Raw genomic sequence first — 14,106 nt, 5'->3', positions numbered from 1 at the left:
ATTCTGATCCCATCCGAGCTGAACTGAAAGGATCCTGCGCTGCCAGGCACTGCCAGCAGGGCTGGCGAACGGAGAGATTAAAGTGACAAGGTAACTGTGTGTCTCTGCCCATGCAGGGCCTTTGGGAAGGGCTTCCAAGTGAGAGGGGCCGCTGGGACTCTCAGTACAAGTGGCACTCGCTGAGTGTGCAGCAGAGCTTAGGCTCTGCACAGCTGGTCTGGTGCTGCAGCAGGAGCTCTTGGGGCTGTGAGCACCAAAGGACTGGGGTTGTTAGTGCTGACACTCCAGACATGACTAAGCCATTTTGATAAAAGAGATGGAATCTGACGGTTTTACTATTTAATTGTTTCTCATAGGTTTCAAATAAAAAATAAATTGGCTTCTTTTAAAAGAACAAACTGTGGAAAAGCTTTGGCGAGCAGAAGCGAGTGGCCTCTGAAGCATGGCAGGTGTCTTCAGGTTCACAGACGGCTAATGAGCCTTCAAGGCGCAGTGCAGAGGGCGCTGGACTGAAAAGCAAATGCCTCCACAGCTCTGGTTTTGCCTTGAGGCACTTGGGAATAGAAACGTGCCAGAGGAAGTGGGGCGAGGGGAGGGTTGGGTTCTGAGCACACCACAGCATTGGGCTAGGCTGTCCTGGTGCAAGCATTGGCTGGAGCAGGACTGTGGTACCTGTGGGTGAGCTCCTGGATCCTGGGGCTTTCCTCAGCACCTTTGTTCAGGTGGAAGCTGCAGAGGTTGGCCGTTCTTCTCGGGCTCTTTGCACCTTTAGCTTTGCTCCTAAGGGCTGGTATGAGCTGGGCTATCTGTATCAGCTGCAGTTTGCCAGTGAAGGTATGTTCTGGATTATTTGGAGGACTTTGTTTGCAAAGAGCCTGGGATCCATCAGAAAATGGCTGTAAGGAAAATGCCTTTCATCGTTCAAGATAAAGAAGATCACAAGGCCTTGGAGACATCACTTCACTCAGGAATTAAATTGCAGGAGTCATCTGGTGTCAAATAAGTTTCATTTAATAGGTTACTCAAATAAAGTTTCTGTAGAAATCAATATCACTTTTTCCTGCAATTGACAGCTCAAGACACTGAAAATGGCATTTTTCATATAAGGTTTATTTAATTTTAGGAGGAAGAATCCCTCCCATACCTTCTGCTTGGCCCAGGCAGCTCTGGTACAAGGATTACAGCCTGCTGAGGTGGAAACCTGCCCTGTCCTTACCCAGGGGGACAATGTGAGGCCACTTTAACACAGACTTGCCAGTCTCAGGTGCAGTAAGGATGCTGTTGTCACAGGGCTATATTGAAAGTGTGTCTACAGCTCAATGAAGGAAACAGGGACAAGTCACTGTGTTCCCTCTTACAGATAAGCTTGGTAAGACAAAATGCCTCATTATATATCTTAACAGAACTGGAGTTTCTGTAGAGGCAAGGGTCTGCAGGCTGTGAAGACTGGAGATAGCAACAGGGGTGCTTCTGGGTCCAGGGTAGGTGAATCCTGCAATTTCCACCTCCCTTAAGAACATGGGACACCTTTGCTCTGTATTTTATTTCAGTCTGATGGTATCCCATGGGGAAGGGAGGGGACTCTGGCAACGTTCTGCACCATCACTCTGGAGAACTGTGTGTAGGAAATGAGAGCTGTTATTATTCCTACTGTAGGGAAATTGTTTTTGAACGCTTGCTGTTTCCTCCACTTGCTTTTCAGTCTTGAGTAATTTTTGAGGTTGACATGCCATCTCCAGTCGCGTTTGTCTTGTTGTGTGGCATGACTGATGCAATTACAGTTGACATTGTCACAGCATTTGCACAAATGCCTTTAATTGCAGGCTAGCAGATGACCTCTGAAATAAGCAGCAGAAGACATCAATGCCCTAAACTTCCTTCACGGAAAGAGTTGCTGGCTCTTGGGGTAACATGTGGCCAGTGTCAAGTTTTTAAAGCAAATGCTTTCTCGCTGGTTGTGTGCAAGAAGCAGTGTTACTCCATCACTCTGGCACAACCCACATGGGCTTTCCCTGTCAGCATTTCTGGCCATGAGACTCCACCTGCAACAGATGAGAGTAACTGCGTTGGCAGTGGACATCAGTCTGACATGCCTGAGCGTGCACGAAGCACTTTGTCCCCTCTCAGCCCCTTGATATGAGTGCAGCCACTGTGAGGACAGGGGGTGGGGGGGACTGGCCCCATGGCCAGGGCCAGGCTCTGCAGAGGTGCCTGTCCTCATGGAAAAGGAAAACTGCCAGTCCCTGGGGATTTGCTGGAGGAGAGTGGCAGGGTGTCAGGGCTCTTGCAAACACTTCTCCAGAAAGAGGGATGACAGCACCATTTCTCTTCGTGGGTGGGTGGGTGTTGGGCAGGGAGAGGAGGCCCCTCGAAGACAGGTCAAACAGTGAGAAGAGCAGTGGAGGTGCTGGGGACTCCTGTGCGAGCACAGGCACGTGGGACATTGACTGGGCCTGAAATGGAGAACAAGTATGGAAATTGCTTCTCCTTGGAGGGTACAGCTCCAGGAGGCAAATGCAGGAGGCAGAGGAACAGCAGATGGGGGTGGTGGTGCTAGGCAGTGGGTAGCAGCTGGCTGGGTTGCTTGGCCATGCACCAGCCCTGGAGCTGCTGGTGGGGTTTGTGGGGGGCTGGTGCTGAGCATGCTGTGCTCCCCCATGTGGGGACGGCTATTGGATGTCAGGGGTGGCTACTGGGATGTCGGGGGCAGCTTCTGCTTTCTGACAGCTCCTTGCTGTGGATGGGAGAGGCTGGTTGGGCTGTGGGAGGGCCAAGAGTGGCTACACCCCTGTGCATGCTGGCTGTGCTCAGCCTCATTGCTCTGAGAGTGCAGGAAGGCCCTTTCAGGCCGTGGTTGGAGCAACTCACAGCAGCTAATCCAGAGATGATGGCAGCTCCCTGCTCCCCACGTGCCTGACAGAATCAAGTACTGTGTAAAACCACCTGAGCTTTTAATGACCTCTTGCAGACACAAACTGACCATCTAACTTTGCACAATTCACTGAGATTCCATTTTACTCAAGGAAATAAAAATGATAGTTTAAACCATTTCAAATATAGCTGTAAATCCCTAACAACATTAACCTTTTCTAAAGTGTTAAACTGATCCCGCGTGGATTCTCAAAAGTGCTATTAGGAGGATGCATGAGATACTCTCTCCTGAACTTCATGTTCCCAAAGTAAATAACAAGCCATGCTGAGTGGGGTTTATTAGCTTTCTGTCTGTGCCTGCCTGTCTCCTCCCTCTGTTCTGAGTCATCTAATATAGGCACTTGTGCTTGGTGAAGGCAAAAGTTCATGGACAGCATCACAGATGTGGGGAGGGGATTAGGGGGATACTGGGGTCCAGTGGGGGCACAGCAGCTGCTGGGGGAGCGTGAGAAGCATGAGACTGTCTGGCCTGTGCAGCCGAGCAGCTCCCTTTGAAGGGATCTCAGGCTCCAGTGTTCAGTTGTCAGGAGGGCTTGGCTGGAGACAGCAATAGTAAGAAAGGGTTTTATGAGGCTTCTGGCTTCATTTTAAAAGACCAGATATGCCAGTTGGGTGCACTGGCTGAGAGAAGGGGATGAGGACACTGGCCTCTCTGGGGCCACAGAGGATTGCTCCTAAAAGGGTAAGGTGGCCTAAAGGAAACACTTTTTTGATAATAACACCACAGTTCTGCACAGGCAGGAAAAAACAGATCAGGGCCTTTTGACTAAGAATATACTCCTGACATGGCACATGTCAGTTTAACAAGATGAATACCATAATAAGAAAGCTGAGAAAAAGGAAGAATGTAAACATAAACATGAATGAACACTGGGATTTAAGGTTTAAGATTCATTTGCAGATACCCCAAATGTTCATAATCTCACAGCCACGAAGAAGACATCTCCAGTATTAAACAGCCTCTTGATCAAGACAGAGCTTATGAAAGTAGCCATTGCATGGAGCAATATTTCCTAAACATTGCTTAAAAAAAGGATATGGGAATAGATACTAGCAGGGACTAGTCTGAGACTGGGAAAGGAGGGTGGGTGAGCAGGGCCAGAGCACTGGAGCTGCAGGTTGAAGAGGTTTGCAGAGGGCCTGCCTTGCTCTGACCCTCTGAAGCCTGCGCAGGGATTTGTGTGCTGTCAGGAAGAGGAGGCAGTCAGAGCTCAGGGCTAGGTGGGGCTGAGGCCTTGGGACGCCCTTCTCTTTCTTGCTGAAAGAATCTATACTGGATACACAGCCCACTGGGATGGAAATCTTGTCTGGGTAGCCCAACTGCAGCCCAGCTGTGCTGGCAGAGGTAAGAGTTGTCACAGTCCCATGCCAGGGGCCCCTGGGCTATAAGAACACTTCATGGTTCCCATCTTTTCATAGCTACAGAGCTTTCAGTAGTATAAAGTCGATTTTTATTTGAACATATTTGTCATATTAACCTAAACCATGGGCCTGGGCTGCAGTTTGCCCCTCTGATAAACAAGGATAAGCATAACCAGTACTAGCTGAGAAAGGAGATATGGCAGTAAGCAGAGTGTTATTGAATAATGTTATTTTCAGAAATGCAGCTGCTTGTCTCTGACAAATTAAAAAGGAAAACATCTGCAAGGTACACTGGGAGGAAAATACTTCAGGAGAGGTTTTATCAGGAGTTAGAGGTAATAGTCCTGTAGACACAGTCTTTCGGTGCTCTGCAAAGTATTATAATGCTAGATGATAGTGTTCAGAGAGCCAAAGTAGGCATTTGTATGCACTGTGCAAGGAATGGTGTGTTATTTAAGTGTGCTTTCCTCTAAGAGTCTGTATTCTCTAATTCTCTGTCATTAAATATGAAGAGTTTCTTCCAAATGAGGAGGGAGTTCAGCCTTCAGTGCTTCTGGTAGGAGGGAGGATATATGGGCCATCTTCCTGTGCCTTCTCCAGGCTGACACCAGCCCCTCTCACTTTGTGATTTTAACTGGACATTTTAATAATGGGGCAAAGACAAGCACAGGAAAGCTCCTACCAAACAGCACACTCAGTACTCTTGTTCCCTGTAGCACACCTAGGAAACACCTCCTGGGCTTGCTGGCCTGAGCAGGCTCAGCTGATGGTGGGAGCAGGTGAATGCAAATGAAGGACTCTGTCTCCTACTGTCAAGCATGTAGTGGACATACATCTGTTCTTGAAAAGCATATTCATACTTTGTAATGCAGATGTATTTCTCCTGGAGATGATCTGTAATGCATCAGAGGGGAACACACGTGGGGGGGTGTGGAAGAGGTACTGTACTCCTGCCGTCTCACACCTTTCCTTAACAAGATGAGCTTCAGGGATTTACAGTCAAACAACAGGTGAAGATGAACCTCTTGTAAATGGCAGCACTTAAAATTCATGCTGCATGCTGAGCAGATGCTGCATGCACAGCCATTGCCCTCCTGAGATGTGGGTTTTAATTCACCTCCGTTTATGTCACTTGTTCCCCATGTGTTTGTGTTACACTGCTCAGCTCCCAAGGTGCCTGTGGACAAAATGAGCTTTTGTTCCACCTTGTGCTGCTCGAGTCTTGCTCATTCTGTCACAGGGTGTTGGGCAGCATGAGCTGTGGCCAGGCTGAGCCAGGCATTCCGAGTCAGTCCCACAAAGCTCTCATCTGAGGAAACTCTTGGTCATCTAGCCGTGTTCTTACACCTCCTGCAGCATATGGTGTGGGGGTCACTGGGGAAGTTATCAACAAGTTTCCAGAGAAAAGGAGCCTTTCTGGGGGGTCAGCCTGCCTTCCTGTGTGAGGGGAGCACTGACTGCAGTGATGCCTCTTTGTGGGAACCCACTTGCATGGGGAACAGATGGCACGCTCTGAGGGCTTTGGTGTGCTTGTGCTGGAGCTGGCATTGGGGGTGACACATGTAGGACTCCTTGGACAGAGGAGGAAAATCGTGGGGAGCAGTCAGGGAGGCAAGCTCCCTGATGGTCCTTGCAGAGTTCTAGTCCTCTGAAGACCAGAGCAATGTGCTGCAGAAATAGGTTGTCCAACTCTAGAGTAAATGTTAAGCCTGAAGACAGATGTGGTTGTGGGTACCCAAGGAGCTTCTTATCTGGAACTGCATTAAGTATCTCCGTGGGACACCAGAGAGCATGCAGAGAGGAGCTGGAGTGCCTCACGGACTCACTACAGCTAATTCTTGGCATGATTTGTAATTATAGGACTCTCGAATCTGCTTATTGCCCCAGGGGAGTGTCTTGCACATCTTGCGTTGGAAAACTGTTGCTCATGAGCACAAGGCTGCATCTACAGCACTGGGCTGAAAGGTTCTGAGTAAAAGAAAGCCATATACTCTCACTTGTGTACTTGTGGCGAACAGTGAAAGGATATTTTGTAGAATTAATTCTAGTAGCATTTGGATGCATTCTCCAGTGTCCGTGATTCATTCAGAGTCAGTGAAAGGATGGCACAAGCCCATATTCCAGGGATATGCTGCCAAGTGTCTCAGGCTAGCTGGGCTAGAGCTCTGACCCTTGTCTGCAGGACCTCAGTCCTCTACATTAATTATGTTTCCCTGGACAAAAACAGCAAGATGTGGATAAACCTGAGATAAATACGGTTTCTATAGTCCTTGGCACTTCTTTAGCAGAGAGAAGTTAACCAATATAGTTTATTAAATGTCTTACAGCTCTTTTTCAGTCATGGTTATCCATAGGTGACCATCTATTTCCAACATGATTGTACTGGAGGGAAGTGGCAGGGTTTGCTGCAGCAAATTCCTTCAGCTGCCAAAGCAAGGTTTAGGGCTTGGTGCTTACCATGCTGCTGCAGTACAGATACATCCTTTAAGCATCAAGAAAGAGATGTGGATTGGCTTTTTTTTTTCTTCAAAAAATGACATTTTGAAGTAGGTTAAATCTACCAGTTTTCCACATTTTCTTAGAGAGAGATTTTTGTCTGGCTGTTGTACGTGCTTTCCATGAGAAATTATTTATGAGCTCCTCAATCCCTCATCTACTCTTCTCGATGTAACAATAGTAGATCTGGAGGAATGACCAAGGTTAGTTTTATAGTCTTGCTTCAGATGTAGTGCCAAGTTATTCAGTGCTTCGTTTTGTTAGTGCCTGAACCAAGGGGCAATTTATCTCAGCAATGTCCTTCAGATTATACCTATATACCATTTTACCAATAAGGCATGCACCTGCTGCTCCAGTCCCAGAAGAAATCAATGTTTCATTTCAGAGATGCCAGTTCTTTGCTCTCCCTCCTTTTGCCATTCTTATGAAGACAAACTTTTTAGGGGGCATGGGAAGAAATAGAGAAGAATTGTTGAAAAACCTCCCCTACTTCAGCAAGGACATCCTGTTCAATTACAAATCATCAAGAAGCTCGCTGAGGGCAGGGTCGTCAGGGTTTAAGTGGTGAATATACATGAACAGGATGGGACATGCCCTTTGTTGGAGTCTGTATGGATGGGATGGGGCACAGCCTTTGTTGGGGTCCCCTCCAGATGATGGGCCTAGACTGCTGCAGTCCTGGAAGGAAGTGTACAGTGTGACCATGGCATTGCTGTCTTTGCTGGACAAATGCAAAGCTGTAGCTCAGTTCCTTGCTCACAGCCAGTTATCTATCCTGGCACTGGTGTAATTCTAATACATACTTTATTGCTTGTCAATATTTTAACCTTTCTGGCACATTATCCCCTAGGGCAACCTAGCAGCCTTAATAATATAGCTGATAATTATCATCCTGGTGAATAGAGTTATCACTAGGTCCTGTATAAATCACGTGGAAAAGATGACAGATTTCACTGGCTGATCATTACAAAAATGGGAAGAGGTGACAGCTTAATGAGGAAGGTAATAAAACCAACAATGAAGTAATTTATAATATAGGCAATGATTCTCAGGCTTTTCTATTTGTTTTCATGCTAATAGAAGATAAATGTCATATTAGGAATAAGACCTGAAATTTCTATTAAAAATATTTGGAAAATTTCATTAAATATCAGCAATTCCCAGCTCAAGAAGTGGCAGCGTGGGTCCTAATTACCTCTCTTAATTACCTGTATGAGGTCCTTAGAACCCAAGTGGGGAATAATAGTATTTACTTTGCTTTCTTGGTGTGCTGCAAGGGGTGATGTTTCTAAATGCTGGCCACTGGTGGAAAGCAGGACAGCAGTCCTGGCAGGGATCCTGAATCGGGTACATCATGGCTATTTTGGTAGGCTGCAGGTTTCACAACAGATCCAAGCTGTGATAAGCAAAGAACAAGACTTCAACGCAGGTGTGAGAAAGCCCTGCAGCAGTACTGGAGCTGTGAGAAAGGGAGGGTGCATTACAGAGTGGACAAAGGACTAAGACACACTCACCAGAAATACAGGACGGACTGGTGTTTGCACCTGTAAGTTACCTGTTAGTATTGCTGGTTGGTCCTCTGGACTGCATGCTATGAAAGTGCATGTGTGCAGCCTTCAGCATTTATACTCCACACTAACAAAAGGTTTGGGAGTATGAGTGAGCTGCGGTGGGACTGCAGAGTGAGCAGGAGTGTCCTGAGAAACGGCCACAGCTCCCTGGGTGAGGCCAGAGTAACAAGCAGCTGAGAGAGCAGCAGATGGGAGGCTGCCAGCCCAGCTCTCGGCGGGAGCCTGGGTGATCCAGGGAGGGACCGGGGCTGGGGCTGGAGGTGCTGTGGGCACTGTCGTGTGTTGAGTGGGTGCTGGGGCTGAGCAGCTGAAGACTGGCGTGGTGCTCCCCAGCAAAGTGCAGTTGCTGCCTGGGCATCATCCTGTGCACCGCCTACCTGTGGAGCCAGTGCTGCCATGGCTGGGAGAGCAGGAACACCTCTTCCCAGTCAGCAGCCTGGCCTGGGCTGGCTTGGCTCTGGATGGTCTCCTCAGCAGTGATTAATGTGAGGATGTCTCTGGGATGCAAGCTGGGGAAGGGAGAGCAGTGGAAAATATATTTGTGTCTGTGCTTAACATTCACAGTGCATTCTCTTGCATTTCTTCTAAACAAGCACTATGAGGTCTGAGCCCCAGCACCTCTAATCTAGTAAGGGCCTTATTGATCAGGTCTTGCTATTTGGTCCCCTGAGCCGCCTCGTGTTGCACAAAAGGGATAAATTGCTCCTTATACTTTCAAGAGTCAGAATGTTTTTAGTGCATGTAGACCCATATGATAAATACAGAGGCACAGCTGGGACAAGACTAGCAAAAAGCAGAGGGATAATTAACAGCTGGAACAGCACAAACTAGTTCCCAAGCCCAAGCCCTGAAGGAACACGATACATTCATCATGCTGCTCTCTGGGCTGATGCTGCAGCTCTGGGGTGCGTAGTATTGAATTACAGTCTCTAGAAAATATTGTTTGGGGAATGTTGAGGAGAGCTGGTAAACAATGTGCTAGAAGGTGACAGATACATTTGCAGCTTCATATAGGGCTTTCATAATAAAAAGAGCCATGCGGGGTTTTCCCCTCTCTGCCTGCCTGTCAGAGCTGGCAGCAGGCAGGCTGCCAGGCTTCAGTGGGGGCCAGCAGGGCTGGCAGCCATTGGGTTTGCTTCCTTCTGATGACTGTTTTCTTTAAAATATTATTTTGTTACTGTGTGAAGCACTAACAATGGCTGATAAATCTCAAGCTTAATGAAGCACCATCCGTGATTCAGCTGCTGTAGATAACAACATACAGAAGGCTCTTAACACTGGATTTGGACGCAGTCTAGCCTGGACACCCCCTCTGGACTCTCCTGTCTTCAGTGTGGTGTTACAGAGGATGGCACAGAGGCTCCCAGCTCAGAGCTGCTGCCCACATGATCTGGGCACAGCTGGTGATCAGGAGCTGCACTTCAGCCGTGTGGAGGTGTGGAAGATGGAGGCAGCCAGAATCTATCTGCTTTGTAAGATGTTTTCCTTTCTATCCCCTTTCTTCACAGGAATTTATTCACAAGACTCTAATCCAGGATGACCCTTCACTCCTACAAACCTGCTGATGAGTGATGGCAGTGCCCCCCGAGTCGAGCTCACAACATGCTCAGGAGCTGCCTTCCTCTGGAGCATCCTGCATCACAGCCCCCGGGCCCTGAGTGCAAGGTGTACCTGTGAACCAACAGTGAAGCACACACCAAGGTAAGGGAGGGGGAATCCTGTGTTCTCATTCAAATGCCACATCCTTCTGGCAGCACAAACTAGGTACTTGCTTGCTTCATTGATTAAATGGGGGACTCCCACAGCCACGGTAACCAGTGGTGTCTGTGCACAGGGGGTGAACAGGGGATGAATGGTGAGGTTTTCTCTGTGTGATGATGAAAGGGGAAGTTTTAAGGTGGTTTGCTATCAATTAAAAAATACCATGAGAATCTTGAAGACGGAAAAAGACACACAAGAGCTGAATACATGGGAAAATCTGCAGCAGCAGTATGCTGCTTCTGGACGGATTTTCCTGCACGTGGAGTGAGTGCTCCCAGCAGCACTGGAGCACATGATGCGCACCTGGATTTCTGGTAAGGATGCATCATATGCTTTCTGCAGAAGATGTGGGATTTAAGGTTATTCCATCCTTGCTTATGTGCCACCCCCACCCCCAAGGAACATGGGTGACAACTGGTATGGCATTAGAAATACTGCTCAAGGAATCCTGACTGCATGGGAGGTCCTGAGCCAGGGAGCTCCGACTCAGATGCTCAGTGAGCTTCTGCTCAGCTTAGAGTTTCTGGGTCCTCATGGCATCAGAGTGGCAGAGTGTGGGTCCACCTGCCCAGGCTGGCCAGCTGCCAGAGGGGAGCTTTTGTGGTGGAGAGCCAGGCACCCAGACAGCTGTGGTACCCCAGCAGTGGCCAGCCAGGGTTGTTCTGGGGGGCTGCGGTGGGGCAGCTGCTTCCCCTCCAGCTGACTAAGGCAGCAGCTGCTATGGGCTTTGCTTCTGCTCCAGAGTAGTGCTGTGATTACAAGACAGACATAAAGTTGCAGAATCATTATCAAAACCTAAAGTAAAGTATTCAGCTCATAAAAAATGTGTCACCTGAACAAACAGAAAAGTTACAGCTTTCTCTTCTCCCTCTCGGAGCCAAAAGGAGAGTGCGCCACTGTAGCAGAAGCCTGAGGAGCCAACAGTGGCCAAAGCAGAGGATTTCACTACCACTGGAGAAGCTCTTTCACATTTATTTGTCATATGTTTGTATTTAATGCACTGGTTAGGGGCAGGACTTGCAGACAGCCACTGACTGTGCATGTGAATTGGTGTAAACGTTATGTACGACCATCGTCAGCTCTGCTCCCCAGGAAGATTGATACACAGAATGAATCTTCTCAAGCTGCTTCTGAAAAGATTCATGACACTGCAGTGAAAGTTGCTTCCAATGGGAACCTCTGTGTACTGGTGTCAGCATATATTTTATTCCCCATGACTACAAGGGCTGGTTAGGTTATGAGCCTCCCACTGAAATGGACTGCATACAATTGCCAGATAATTGGTTCTTTTCCTTGTAGGCTGATGAAGTTATGGTTCACCTCTGACTCCCCCAAGAGCAGCAGGCACAGCACCATGGGCTGCTTATCTCTCATCCAGGTGCTCAGCCTGTCTGTCCCTTCCACCTAGCATGGCCAGAGGGGAAGCCCCAAGAGTAGAGGGCAGGGAGCAGCTGCTGAGCATGGGTTTGACCACGGGCTTGCTGCCTGAGCCGGCAGTGGGGCTGCAGGACCGCGCAGGTTCGTAGGGTGCTGGTCCAGGCTGGGGGTGGTGTGGCAGATTCAGCTGCAGAGTGATGCTGAAATCAGGTCACTGTGAGCATCGGTCCTTGACAGGTGCTGTAGCCCAGCTGTCTGGCCTTTGTCCCTGGGACCACGTACTCATCTGTTGTGGCATGTCCCATCTGCTGCTAGTGCTGGTGCTGCAGCTGCGGCAGAGGACACGTGGAACTCTTCAAATCTTGTGCTGATTGTATCTGGCTGCAATTGAAGGCTCAGGAGACCTTGGGAAAGAGCCCTTTGCCTGCCTCCCTGTCTGACTGATCTTACCAAGGGGCCATGACTGATCTTGAAAATCTCCCTGCTCCCAACTGAGCAGTCACAGAGAAGCATCAGATATCCATCTTCCCCCTTTGGTCTTGTCCTCCTTTGGATAATGACTCTCTCCTCCAACACACCTACTCTCTCTTCTGCTAGACCTCCTTGGTGTGCAAACATGTGGCTCCTCTATGCTGGCATTTTAGAGTGGGATTGAGCAGTGTTGCTGCTTGGAGCCATCCTGTTGCTTGCTCCCCTCCTCCTCCTTGCAGGTCTGTACAGCATCTTCACCCAGTGTGAGAAGAATCCGGGGGCGAGGTGGCGTAGGGTGGTGGGAATGCTGCCACTGGGAAGGCCATGCATGCCAGAAATATCTTTTCATCAGAAAGGTCCTAAAAGAACTGAGTCTGCCAATCAAGCACTCTACAAACAAAGATTAATGTGCATCCCTCATGCTGAGCCACAACTCTCTGTTTATTGCATTTTAACATTGTCAACAGCGCCTGCCGAGGTGCTCGCCGTGCTCTGCTGACCTCCGCTATTTGGGATGGCATATGAATTGATTGTGGTTGAAAGAACTTTACTGGAATAAAATGAGCTTCTCAATTATTGCCACACAAATAAATCTCTGTGTTTCAGTAATCCCCCCCCCCAGGGAGCACTTCCAAAACTCTGTGTTCTTTTAGGACCTTTCTGATGGAAAATTCTTATTTCTGTAGTTTGGCTTTTAGGATGGCTCATCTACTTTACTGGGCACCCTGTGGCAGCAGGACTGTCCAGGACTGCTGGCAGCTTCCGGAGACATCTTCCCAAAAGGTGTCAGGCACATAAAAGCTGAGAGTGCTTGGGACTACCCCTGCTAAGTCCTCTTCCTTGTGCTGCCAGTTACAGTGCTCTGGAATATAAAACATGGAAATAATTAAGTAGATTAATTAGCTAACGTTTGCACAGGACCTGGAAAATATAAAGAACTATATAATTGCTAGGTACCGTAGATTAATTAGTTAATGTTTACCCAGTGCTTTGTAAACGTAAAGGCAGCATAGCAGTGCTAAGTATTATAATTAATTAAGTTTTCACTCTTTGTAAGATTCGTTTTGGGCAACAACAACACCAAGAGTTCAGTTTTCCAGTTTGGCTCCACAAGAGGGAATGATGAGGGGTGCAATGTGACCTCCAGGGATGCCACTGCAGGCAGGACAGGCTGCGGGGTGTGAGTGACACGGTCACGGCCATGGCTGTGGAGTGGGGCCTGCTGGGGTCTGGCCTTGCTTTGTGCTGCTGGTAATGGTGGCTGAGTGCCAGACCTGTGCCTGCAGGAGCAAACTACAAGGAAACTGGTGATCTGTGTAGAAGATCCCTGAGCAATGTTAGCAGGAAATTCCAGGAGCAAAAAAGTCTTTGCATTGTGTTGCTGCCTCTTACTGTTCTGTGTTTCCTCCAAAGTCCTCTGGACACTGTGAGGGCTGGTTCTCAGCACAGTGATGCACTGGGTGACTGTGTCCCGCTGCAGACACTCAGAGGGGGTACATGAGGGCTGGGGGCACAGGGCAGGGATGGGGTGTAGCAGACTCGCCGTCTTGCTGCACAGCAGTCCCATTGCTGCTCCCATGCCTATTGTCTAGACAAGCACATGAACTCTTCCCTTTGGACTCCAGGAAACCCTGCATTTGGCATGTGTCCAAGGGTGGTTTGCATGTGCACTGTGGCTGTTTGGGCACGAGAGAATGAGGATTATTGCCTGGTGCAGTCAGCTGTACGTAAAAACATGTTGTGCTCTTAGAGGGCTCTACATAAGAACAGCAGTTGCAGCTTGTTTGTCTCTTTTATCTGTCTGTGGCAGCTGCTGAGGGCACATGTGGGTTCCACACTTGGATGTCACTGAGATGCAGTCGTTCCTGTGCAGATCTGCAGTATGTGAAACCCTAGAGTGCAGGCATTTCCTAGAGACCAATGTGAATAGCTGGAAAAGGCTGAAGGAACTCGTAGGAACTCCTGGAAAAGGCTGAAGGAACTCGTAGGAACTCTGATGACCTCTATGTACATACAGTTCACTGCAATAAGAAATACCACTGCCTCACACTAACAAATGCTGCAAAGAATTAAAAACTGCCTTTCATATGTCTAATTTTCTTTATCCTGTTTAGTCTGTGGAGCTCAGAACCAATTC

General features: G+C 48.4%; 1 long non-coding RNA gene across 1 annotated transcript in view; it reads left to right on the top strand.

The window, feature by feature from the left end:
* LOC116794757 overlaps positions 1 to 14,106 on the top strand; it is a 118,093-nt gene that overhangs the window by 36,956 nt on the left and 67,031 nt on the right. The window contains exon 3 of the long non-coding RNA XR_004359875.1: positions 9,869 to 10,061. This is a non-coding gene — a long non-coding RNA (uncharacterized LOC116794757). The remainder of the gene's footprint in view (positions 1 to 9,868; positions 10,062 to 14,106) is intronic.

The sequence above is a fragment of the Chiroxiphia lanceolata genome, chromosome 16 (assembly GCF_009829145.1).
Source record: "Chiroxiphia lanceolata isolate bChiLan1 chromosome 16, bChiLan1.pri, whole genome shotgun sequence".
Taxonomy (NCBI): domain Eukaryota; kingdom Metazoa; phylum Chordata; class Aves; order Passeriformes; family Pipridae; genus Chiroxiphia; species Chiroxiphia lanceolata.
Note: the sequence above shows the minus strand (reverse complement) of the source record. Positions and strands in the feature narration are given on the sequence as shown.